At 28.5% G+C, this 11,549-nt stretch overlaps 1 protein-coding gene across 2 annotated transcripts in view; it reads left to right on the top strand.

Moving 5' to 3' along the window:
- Positions 1–5,604: 5,604 nt before the first annotated feature.
- The window catches only part of LOC117175131 (interference hedgehog-like), a 37,392-nt gene continuing 31,447 nt past the window's right edge, over positions 5,605–11,549 (top strand). For both annotated transcript variants that reach the window (XM_033364709.1, XM_033364710.1), the window contains exon 1: positions 5,605–5,801. The gene's annotated coding sequence lies outside the window, so the exon portion shown is untranslated. The remainder of the gene's footprint in view (positions 5,802–11,549) is intronic.

Below are 11,549 nucleotides of genomic sequence, written 5' to 3' on the forward strand. Positions count from 1 at the left end.
TTCTAGAATAATCAATATTTTGTCTTAAAAATTTGGGAAATGATAGCGAACATGCTAACGGACGTCCCCGCACACTTTATTTGTGTTTTTTTTTCAAAAAAAATTTTTATATTGCTAACAACGTGTGTACATTTGGAGGTTATATATGTTACAATTCTCATGTGCGTTACTTCCAAACTACACAATATTTTGGCCGAAAACTTTGGACTTGCAAATAAACATAGTAACTAATCTCCCGGAACTAACCCTTTTTGCAGGCAATCAAAAAAGTTTATTTCATAAATAATTTCCAGATTATCGGAAAGGCAGAGATGAAAAACGACATAACCTCAAAATAATACATATGCATAACATTTTTATTTAGCACAATACATTTTTTTGTTATTATCCCTCAAAAATGAGTCCGGGGACGTCCGTTATGATATTTTATAGCATCTACGAATTCAGTTTTTAAAAATTTTCATTTTTGTGGAAAAAAGCCGGGGAAACTGTAAGTATCACGTGCCCTTAAGAATCTTCAATAACAGACCGGAAATCAGAAGTTTTGTGGTTCGATTCCCAATGGAGTGAAGATGGAGTATGATCTTTTTTTCAAGAAATAATTTGAATTTAAAAATATTATTTTCCATCTAGTCTCATTAAGACGTTAAGCATTTTCTGTTATTGAAGATTCTTAACTTGATCGATATTGTGTAGATTTTCTGCCTTTATGGTTTGGAGGGTTAATCTACTGTCGGTAAGGTACAATCTCTGATGATATAGCAGATAAATTAAAAAAAATTTTTAAATAAAAAAAATTTTAATTAAAAATTTTGTTATAGAAATGTATTCTCTCCTGACTGATAAATCTTTCTTAGTTGAAAATTGTACTCTTTTATTAAAATTGTTTTGAGTTGAAGATCCATAAATTTGAATGAAAATTAATATCTGGTAGAAAATTTAAATATTTTGATGAAGATTGGTTTTCTACTGGGTGAAATTTAATAATTCAATTTTTTATTTAAAGATTAATATTTTTAACTTGAAAATGGATGCGCATATTTTGTTGAAAATTCTACTTTGTTGGTTAAAAAATAATCTTTTAGGTCAAACATTCAATTTTTTTCTGAAATTTTCAAATTTTTAATCATTTCAAAATATAGTAATTTGATATTCTCTAATTTATGAACATTCGGTAAGATTAAATTATTCAATTTTGAACAGATAAATTAAACAAGCTCTCAATTTTAAATTAGTTAATTATATATTGGCTGAATTCATTTAAACAAAATAGAGAAGAACCTAATTTAACAGTTTCAATAACTTTTACATCAAACTTTTCCCTTCGAAGTCGGCATTTTTGAAATAACCGACACTTTCTGTTTTTCTATAATTTACTTCATTATCCTTTTACCAACTAACACACTATTAAAAGTATGAAATTAAATATTTTTTGATTTTTCGTCACATCGTAAAATTGTATTGTCGACAAAAAATTTCAAAGGAATTTATACATACTTTCGCAATAAATCTGAAAAATAACGCGAGATATAGAAGGAAGCGTCAAGACACATTTTCCCAGAACTTTTTTATTGAAAAAATTTGGTTTCCTTGAATGTTTGAGTAGCTTGTGACATTTTTGAAAAAAGAAAGATTTTCGTTTTTTAGACAAAAAAATGATCCCTTCTCTCGAATCTTGAAAAAAATGTCGTAAATGTTGAACTTTTTGAAATTTTCCATTGGGTTTCCAAAGAAGACAAGAAATTCTTTTAGAATAAGAAAGGAAAGGGAAAATAAATATATTAAATACATAAATAACCTACTGTTTATAATTGAAATTGTTGAATTTGTAGTAACTGCAAAAAAGTATTTAAAAATGGACAAAGTAACCAAATTTATTTTAAAAATTGGTTTAAAAGTGGATAAAATTACTTGGTGGCAATCTTGAAGAAGGAATTAAAAAGCTACTTTTTTGTAATTTATTTGATTAGTTAAATATTAAGAGACGTATCGATAACATTTTTGTTTCAATTTAATAACGCTAAATTGTAGGTCTTAATATTGAAAAATTTTTTTAATGATTCCTCAAAACTAAAAATTTTTTAAGTATGCCAGAATGTCTCAAATTGAGATTTTCAAAAGCTTTTGAAATTATTCAGTTTTAAATTCCAAAAAATAATTCAAATTTTAACTGTATTATATTTCAAATTCGAATTTTATACATTTTAAAGAGCCTAAAAATATGAAAGTATCATAAATAAGGACCTCTGAACTCTGTAGCTTGTGGGAAGCACCTAATCGTATTATATCTCAAAATGTATATAACTCAGAAATCTCAAATTATAAATTTCCAAATAATAGCATAATATTTCATTTTTGTTGCGAAATATGTGTAAAAAGTTGCAAAAATGTTATTTTTTTTACATATACGTATTCAAATTCCTTAATAAATATAATATTGAGACCTCGTTTTTGAACATTTAAAAAAAATTATAAAAAATCTGCAGTTACATTTAGAAAAGAAGCAGAAGAGCCAGGAGAGATCTAACGCAAAATTTCTACTTTACCGACATCGAGAGGATTCTAAATTCTAAAACAGTGTTGGTTCGTGTCCGTCCTAAGTTTCTATAATATTTTATAGATGACGTCATCAAGAATGTTCTAGAAACTTACTACAGACATAAACCACTAAAGCTTTAGAATCTTCTTTGTGTTGGTAAGGTAGGAATTCAGTATGGCGTCTTTCAAAATATTCTAGAAACTTAGCACGCACAGGAAACACTCTTGCTTTAGAATTCCCCTTGCTCATCTACCAAAAGAAAATTTTATACTAACCAGTAAATCTTATAAGGGATGGTCTTACAAATGCATTATTTTCCTCATTATACATTTTTGGTTTTAAATTCATTTTTTGGTTAAAAAATGTCATTGTTTGGTTAAACTTTGTATTATTTTATTGAAAATTCAATAAGCTGGTTAAAAAGTCATTCTTTTTGGTAAAAAATTTAACTCTTTAGTTGAAAATTTGTCTTTTCGAATTTAAAATTAACTTTTTTGTTGCCAGTTCATATTTATGGTTTGAAAATTTAACAGTTTTGTAAAAAATCTTCTTTTTGAAAGAAAATTCATTACTTCGGTTGAGCATTGAAATATTTTTCTGGAAAATTCGTCTTTTTGGTAAAAAATGAATCTTCTTTGTTGAAAATTAAAATTTTTGTTGGAAAACTCAAGTGCCTTTTAGAAAATTGTTTTTTTTTTTTTAATTGAAAATCCAACTATCTAGTCAAAAATGAGTCTTTTTCGGTTGATAATGAACTTTTTGGGTTAAAATGAATATTTTTGAGTTAAAAATACAACTTCAGCTCGAAAATTAAACAATTTGGTGGAAAAATTAGCTATTTTGTTGAAAATTTATCTGTTTAGATAGAGGATTCAGATTTTTTTATTTTGTTTTTTTCTTAGATATAAATTTCTTTTTTAACTGAAAATTTACCATCTTTACAGAAAAATGAATTGTTTTTGGTTAAAATTGGTTATTTTTAATAAAAATTCATATTTTTTGTTGAAAATTAAACTACTTTGTGAAATATTACTTTTTCTGGTAGGAGATATTTATTATTTCAGTTAAACGTTTATTTCGTGGTTGAAAATTAAACAATTTTGTTACAAATTCCTTTCTTTTTTTGGTAGAAAATTAATGCTTTTAACTGAAAATGTAGGTATTCTATTTGCTCGAAAATGTATCATTTTTAATTGTAAGCTCACTATTTTTGTAGAAAAATCATGTTTTCTGCGTTAGAAATTCGACTTCTTGAAGAATATTAACTTATTTGCCTCTAAAATTCAAGAATTTTATTGGGAATTATATATTTTGTTAAAAAAATTCATATTTTCTGGTCAAAAGCTCAACTGTTTTTTCGAAAGTTTTTCATTTTTGCTTGAAAATTCAACATTTTTGGTAGAAATTTCATTTTTTATTGACTGAAAATTCTTTCTTGTTTAACAGTTCAACTCTTTTCGTAAAAATTTCATCTTTTTGTTAAAAATCCAACTGTTTGGTTAAAAATTAATCTGTTTTGGGCGCGGATCCAACAAGTTTGTTGAAAATTATATTTTTTTGGTTTAATTTAACTGTTTTTTAATTGAAAATTAAAATGAAAATTATTTGGTGGCAAATTAATCTATTTTATGCAAAATTTGCCTTTTTCACTAAAAAATAAATTCTCTTAGCTGAAAATTTATCTTCCTTATTAGAAAATTAATTTTCATGGTTGAAAATTCATCTTCTTGGTAGAAAAATCAACTATTATTTTGTTAAGAATAAATTTATTTTATTGCAAATGCAATACCTTTAAGGCCATGTAATGAGTGGCTCACGTGACCAGATGTCTACCTTACTGACACTATTTTTATTTCCCAACTTATTTTCACACGAAGCACCACATAGAGTTGAAAATTTGAAATAATAAATAAGAAGCACTATAAAAGGTGTCTGGTCCTAAATTTCTATAATTATGAAACAAGATTTTTTCATTGATAATATTTCTTTGCTTTTTTCATAATTATTCAAATTTAGGACCAAACCCACCTGTATTAGTGCTTCTTATTTAGTATCCCAATTTTTCAACACTAAGTTCTGCTTCGTGTTAAAATAAGTTAGGAAATAAGAAAAGCGTCGGTAAGGTAGGAATCTGGTCGCGTGACCAACTCACCACATGACTTTCAGTCGTAATATATGTGGATTTACTATTTTTTAGCAAAAAAAATTGTTTGCGTGCAAACACTCCCTCCTCCCCTTAGCATCTTATGTAATTTGTGAATGATTTCTTATCAAATTCTGTAGGAATGTTGTCACTAAAAATCTTTGAAATAAATTTATAAAAGATAAACATAGTTTTGCATGAACATTATTGATCTCGTAGACGTAAATGTAAGGTTGTTATTATACCTTAAAAAATTTATAACGGTCTGGAAAAATAAAAATTGGTCCGGGAAAAGTCAAGGAATCTCGAAATTCGGATTTTGTATCGACTCTACTTTATTTTTTACGTTTTCAAAAAACTGTGTCCTGCACAAAATTTTCTTTAAAATTGTAGTTATTGTTGTTTAATATTAAAAACTATAGCTAGAAATAATGTTTTAACCAATAGGTACAATTTACAATTTTTTAGTTCAAACCCCGAACAGAAGACATTAGCATTTTTTTTCTTCTTTGGGTGCTAAAGCACAACTTTTTTTGCTCGACTCAAAGGTTAAAATGAATTTCAGTATTTTTACTCCAGTAATGTGTTCTCGTTTTAAATACTGATATATTCATAAGTTAAACAGTGCATTTTATGCTGCATAATTTCGTATAATGGTCAGATTTTCAGTGCACAATCCAAACATTTTCAACGTCAGAACCTGTACTGTCCTTATCCATAAAGGAAAAAGTACTGCAGGCCTTATCTGAATATTTTTAAATTTGAACTCTTCGCGGTTGATCTTCGGCTCTCCTTGCGACCAATCAGCATCCAATTCTCGCAAGTTCGGAAGTTTCCGGAGCGCATCTCGTTGCTCGACTTCCTTGTGGTAGTTCAAAACCAGTCGGTCTGCATTCCAGTGTTCTGGTGGACGCCAAGCACGGCATTTAGTGTTTTGCCTCAGTTTTATAGTCGAGCGATTGAATCAAAGCGGGGTTGAAGATGGAGTGATTTTGCCGAAACGAGGTGCATCAGACGCCAGGTGTTTTCACCCGTTTTCCGGATTAAATAAATACATACCGTAATTTATAAAAAAAATCCTTGATCTCATAACGGGAGGCTGCACTGGACGAAAAAAGGGTAAGTGCACTCATGTTCCCTTGGCGTGTGCCGCGACCGAGATTGTTGTTTTTTTTTCTCGCTCCACTCTCGTCCTGTTCTGCTGCTGTTGCTGTCCTCTCGACAACGTTTGTGTCTGTGGTTCTTCGTTCTTGAGACTTGAATTCGTTTCGAGACGAGACAAGCCGCGCTACAATTATTCGGCACGCGATTGGCATACAAATCGGTACGTGATTCGCCTCGAAATTCGGGAACGCGATCAACTCGAGGGAATTTTAGCAGAGCTTAGGTACCCGGAGAAGAAATTTTATGCACCTGTAAAAGATCGCAAGGTGATTTCGATGCAAGGTCTTTGCGGTGTTCCTGAGGGAGATAAAAAATGCGATCTTTATAGGGGAGATCGGTAGTTTTTGCGCGTGCCGGATCGGCTTGTTTTTTTTTTTTTTTTTTTTGAGCGGAAGAACAAACTGCGGCGCCGAGTCGTCCCTAGCGTCTTGGCAGGTGTCTAGACGGGCGCCTTCCACTTGTTTTTAATGTGTTTGAACTATTTTAACTACTTTAAAATCAACTATATACAATTTCAAAGTCCTTTTTCATTCTTTACAGTTTCTGTAATATTCGTCTTGATTCTTTACTTTTTGTTCATACTCGTGCACCTGAAGTTTCAAAGTTTCAAATGAAGGAAATGTTGAACATGTATAAATTAAAATAAGAATAGTAATTTTTTATTTAATCAATCGCGACTGATTTTTTGTGCTATGTGCTAATTTTTCATGGCTGTGAACGAAAATTCGGGATTTTTATTGTTCGAACCTAAATTTTTTTCAGAATTTCTGAGGGCGCCAGTCTCATTGTGATTCAATTTAAAAAACTTGACATGTGTGGATTTTTTCTAATATTTAAAAATACAGTATTGATTTATTTTTATTCAAAATTTTGACCTCGAATTATTTTTGTTCAAAATTCAACAATTTTATTAAAAGCGTAAAAGTCCATCTTTCTGGTTGAAAATCCGTCTGTTTAAATTTAAAATTAAATTGTTTGTTCGAATATTAACTTTTTTGCTGAAAATTCATAATTTCGGTTTGAAAATTCAACTGTTTTAAAGAAATGTACTAAATTATTTAAATAAAAATGTGTAATATTAGATTTATTGTTGAAAATTTATATTTTCTGTTGAATAAAGAATCTTTTTTGTTTGTTGAAAATTCGTCTTTTTCGTTTAGAAGTGTATCTGTTATAGAAATTTTTTTTCTAAAAATGTAAGTGCTTATTTTAAAACTAATCTTTTTCGATCGAGGATTTTTAAGTATTTTTATTAATTTCTCTTCTTTAGTTGTCTGCTTAGTTGAAAGTGAAACCACTATATTAAACATTAATTTTCTTGGTTGATGATTAATAATTTTAATTAAAAACACTCTTTTTTAAAATTCAACTGCTTTGTTGAAAATTCATTTTCAATTGGTTCTAAATTAACTTTTTAACTAAAATTTTTCCATTTTTAGTTGAAAATTTATCTTTTTTTCGTTAAAAATTCAGGTTGAACATTTATTTCTTAGGTTAAAAATTGATTTATTTTGTTCTAATTATTATGATTTTATAATAAAGGAGTTACTATATTTCTGAATTATAATAGAAAATCCTGTAGATAAACATAATTTTAGGATTTCGAAGATGTAGTGTTCGTCAAAAATTATAATCTTACTATTATTCTGACTTGGAACAAAGAATTTTTAAAAAGAATTATAATTTCGAGTTTTGGAAATGCAATTTCGCCAAACAATTAGAATTTTGACTACTACAGAGAATTGTCTAAAACAATTATAATTCCGAGGTAAAATTGACAGTTTATATGGCATAATGCACACATTTTTTACTTAAAGCTCATTTTAGAACAAGAAATTTCGTTAAGAATTATATAATTTTTAATTTCGGGCAGACAGTTTCCGAAAAGAATAAAAATTTTGTTTAGGCCAGGGAATATTTGACATAGAACGAGAATTTCGGAAAAGAACTTTAGTTCTGATTTAGATGATGAGAATAAAAAAAAACCTGTTCCAGGTATAATTCTTGACTTGCAATATGACATCTTGTAAATGAATTTAATTTTGGCTTGGTATACTGAATTTTCTAAAAGAAATATAATTTTGATATTTGGGACAATGAATTGCCGCAAAGGATTATACATTTGACTTTTGAACAGGGAATTTTTAAAAAGAATTATAATTCTGAGATAGAACTGCGAATTTCCGTAAAGAATAAATTTAGAACAGGAAATTTCGTTAGGAATTCAAACAGGCAATTTTTTACATGGAACGGGAATTTCCATGAAGAATTATAATTGAAACTTTGAAACAAAATTCCCTGTTCCAAATCAAAAGTATTTTAACTTGTTTAAAAACGTCTTGAAATCTTTAAAAATTGTTTGACATCATTCAAATCTTTTGAACTCTTTGAAATTGACCGGGAAAAATTAAAATTGCCCGGGAAATACCTGGGAATTTAAAGTCAAACTAACAAATACCCTAACTCAGAACCCAACGCAAAATTAATATAACTACTCATTAATTGAAATAATTTCAGATTTAAAAACGTCATACTGGAAACATGCAAGTAATACATTTTAATGGAATTCAAAATTTTGGAGATATTTAATGAAAATTAATGAAAAAGCTTGCAATTTCAAAAACCTTAAATTCTCGAAAGCATAAAAATCGAATTCTTTAACATTTTGAAGAAACTCTTTACATTATTAACCAAGTAATCAATTTTTCGATTTAAAATCACCATTACGTAGAACATAGAATTATTTATACATGTTTCTAAAAAAATATCCACCCTTTATTCTTTCTTAATGCTTTAAAGGGGTTTTCAGTGTTTAAAGCCTTGGCCTTAGATATTTAACATTCAGAATCTGAATATTTTTAAATTTGAAACGAGTAATTATATTTTTGCATTTTTACAATCTAAGTAGTTTAAATTTCCCTAACAAAAGATACTAAATTCTAAATTGCTCTGCATCTACAAAGAATATGCAAATTTGTGGTTCCTAATGTATTCTTTTATCTCGGAAATTCTTTTCTGCAAAACACCCATTCAAAAATAATATTGACAACTAATTTTTACAAATTAATTCTTCTCTGAACATTTTGTTTTTGGCAGTCTCTCGAACAATGATTATTCCATTGTAGGCGTCTGTTTTTGTATCTTCCTTTTAAGTACACGTGGGTGAAGATTTCTACGCCGTATTCTTCTTTGCTTTCTATTCTTAAACTAAGTTTAAACACCATCACTTTATCTTTATGGAAAAAGGAAACTTGCGTTTCAAATATTTAATTTCATTTAGTCTCTGCAAAGCAATAAACAGAAGGCAAACAGATTTAACTTTATACTCATAGATGTAAGATAACTGTTTGTAGTTAAAATTGGAAGACTTTTTTAATTGTTCAGGATTATCCATCCTTACAGTTTGATTTTGAAAAATCATGCTGCATTCATTCACCCTACGGTTCGTTTTTCTTTGCCAAATTATTTCAGACCAAACACTAATCCTATTTACTTTGGCCACTCAAAATTAGCCTCTTATTTACTGCTGTTAGTTTTATCTCGTTTCAAAAATATTTGATTATGCCAGAGTTTTAAATCCGTCAATATTGTTATATAAAGTCAATATACTTAATCCACAAAAACTCGAGATTATTTTATGTTTTGTTTTAAAAGTTGCCAATGGATGTTTAAAAATGTAGCGAATGGAAATGTATCAGGGCTAAGCTTGGAAGTGTAAATTAAGACATTTTAAATATGAAATCCAAACACACCCTGGATTCTACATTATCGTGTATCAGCGCGAAAAGTAAATAGCGCGTAGTATGTGGATTCAAGATACGGCAAAAAGTGACGCTGGGATTCTGGCCCTTGCAAGCAATAAAAAGTGAACAACCAGGCCTGGGAATACGAAAAGTACCTTTCGCGAGAATTGCTCCAGCAAACCGTCAAATTCTCAATTTCAGGATCGCGTAATCGATTTCCCATTCCGATCGGCAATTAAAAACCCAGTCTTTTTTGTAAACCATCCACATTATTCTGGGTTTTTATTAATCTACAGCTGCCAATCTCCTATCTTATCAAATATCAATAATGGGATCTCCGAGTAAAAATAATCACTTTACTTTTACCTAACAATTTAGATTGCAAAAGTATAAAAATAATGTTGGGAATGCAACATTGCAAGACATAAAATTGAAGAATTGTAAAGCAAATATTAAATTTTCAAATTGCAGGTCTTGAACTCGCTACTCTGTTGGCTAATATTTTTAAAACAAATTACACTAATGCTACTATTTTTTCAAATATTATACGTTGACATATTAATTTTTATGGAATTTAGGAGAATTTTTTGAGAACTTTAGGGAGTAAATGCAATGGAATACATTTTTTAATGAATTCGCGGGATTTCTACCGATTCCATATGGTCTCAACATCTTTTAAATGTATTTACGATTGTAAGTTGTTCCGGATTTTCAAGGCTTTTTAGGAACTGTATAGGATTCAAAGGATTTAAAACATTTTAAAGGATTTGAAAGATTATATTTTATTTTAAAAGTTTCAAGGAGTTTAATGAGATTTTAAAGAATTTCTTTGGATTATAGAAAATTTCAAGAGATTTTAAAATTTCAAAGGCATTTCAAATGATTTCGTAAAAATTAAAAGATTCCGAAGATCTCAAGAAATTTTACAATGTTTTAGGAATTCATAACATTTCAAAAGAAATACAAATATTCCATAAAATTATAAAGAATTTCTATAGATTGCAAGGGATTTAAAACATTGTTGAGGTTTTGTAGAGACTTAAAGAGAATTCGAAGTTTATTAATAGATTTCAGCGAATTTAAAAGATTTCAAGGGATATCAAACATTTTAAAAGAAATTTTGAAAAGTATTACAGATTGGAAGATTTTTTACAGGCTTTTATTCAGTTTGTGTGCTTCACTATGAATTTTATAAATTTTAAAAGGTTTTAAAGAGTTTATGGTATTATAAAAGATTCCAAAGAATTTAACAAGACTTTGAGTGTTTTTGAAGAATTTCGTAGAATTTCAGAAAATTCAAAGGGGTAACAACGACTCATTGCGATATTTAAAAGATTTCAAGAGATTTCCTCGGATTTATTTAAAAATGTAGGGATTAGATTATATTTCAAGGGATTCTTAAGGATGTATGCGATTTTAGAGATTTCAATGGATTTCACCCGACTTCAGGGATTAATAGGATTTCAAAAGAAATTATAATATTTCAAGAAATTTCTACTGCTGTGAGGGATTCTAGATTTCAAGAAATTTTAAAGGGCTTCATCTGATTTTGTTGGATATTAGAGGATTTCAAAGATTTTATCATTTTTAAATGAATTTTGAAATATTTGACAGATTACAAGATTTTTTACAGGTTTTTGTTCGATTTTTGGGATTTACTACGGATTTTAAAGAGTTTATGGTATTTAAAAATATTCCAATGAATTTAACAAGTTTCAAAAATTTTTAAGGGGGTTTAAAGAATTTCGGAGGATTTCAGGAAATTTTGAAAGGCTTTTAAAAAGGTTACCATGACGTTATTGATATTTAAGAGATTTCAAGAGTTTTCTTCGGATTGATGGAGAGACTTAGGAAACAAATTAAATTTCAAGGTTAAGGAATTTCAGATTTCAAGGAATTTTAAAGAGTTCTTTCTGATTTGTGGGATTTTAGAGGATTTCATAGATGTCACCATTCTTTA

Source organism: Belonocnema kinseyi, chromosome 6, assembly GCF_010883055.1.
Source record: "Belonocnema kinseyi isolate 2016_QV_RU_SX_M_011 chromosome 6, B_treatae_v1, whole genome shotgun sequence".
Lineage (NCBI taxonomy): Eukaryota > Metazoa > Arthropoda > Insecta > Hymenoptera > Cynipidae > Belonocnema > Belonocnema kinseyi.